The following is a 1,131-nucleotide window of genomic DNA, read 5'->3' on the forward strand; positions in this document are numbered from 1 at the left end:
AATAAACTGACAGGGGCTATAACCCTCCCTTATTCTAATCCAAAATGAAAAAAAAAAGTGTCGCCTATAGTTCTACTTTAAGCACAAATTTCTGATGGAGGACTAAGAAGATATAACCATGCCAATGGCACAGCAGAAAACAGATAACACTGTGAGGAAGGTTTGTGGTCCAGGATGAGAGGACAGTCAAAATTAGAAGCGGAGCGCCCCCCCACAGCTGGCCGCCCGCATACCGGAAGCAGACGCTTTATGGGGACGCTAGACTTATTTGCCTCTCAGCCCAGTCCGCCCCAAAAGACTAGTACTACAGTACACTAAGACTTGCTCTCTTACTGTGCTGCCCCCCTGCAAAGTGCTGCCCTAGGCCTGGGCCTTGTCGGCCTAGGCCAGGATACATCGTTGGAGGGGTGAAACCAACACTCCGAAGAACCAGCTCAGCGACCACTATAAATATGAGATCAGTATTCAAAAACACAAAAGGTCCTTGGCACCGGGGTACATGGGGGAATCTTGATTGACACAAAAGCTGTTAGTGACTTGTCATGTGGAGGTGGGATATGCTCTGGTAAGCCTCAGAGAGCTCTGTGTTTGTAGAGAATACACGTTGAGAGTGGGATTATCAAGAGATCCTGCTTATACAGTCTTGATCTCAACCTTCAGAGGACTACTATTTTGCATGGGGTTCACTTTTCAGAGGACCTTTTGTGTTTTTGAATTCTGATTTTATATTTATAGTGGTCACAGAGCTGGCTTTTCAGAGTGTTGGTTTCACCCTACAGAGGGATATTAGTTATTTCCTTACTATTTATCTCCCTCTGCACAGTGTCATTTCACCTGTCAGAGGTGTTTTATTTTTTCTATTTCCATAAAATTTTGTATTTGTATTCACAATGGTCATTGATCTAATTTGCTAGAGTGCTGGTTCACCCTTACTATTGAGCTCTCTCTTTAGAGTGTCATTTCTCTTTTCAGGCGTTTTTTTTTCTTCTCACTTTAGTTTTGGTACTTAGCGCAGCACTTCATCAGAATGATGGTACAGAAATGACAATGTCCACCATAAAATTGAAGAACGCATTCAAACAATGAGATGAAATGATTTAGGCATTTCATATACATATACATCATAAGGAA

The sequence above is a fragment of the Aquarana catesbeiana genome, linkage group LG01 (assembly GCF_042186555.1).
Source record: "Aquarana catesbeiana isolate 2022-GZ linkage group LG01, ASM4218655v1, whole genome shotgun sequence".
NCBI classification, from domain to species: domain Eukaryota; kingdom Metazoa; phylum Chordata; class Amphibia; order Anura; family Ranidae; genus Aquarana; species Aquarana catesbeiana.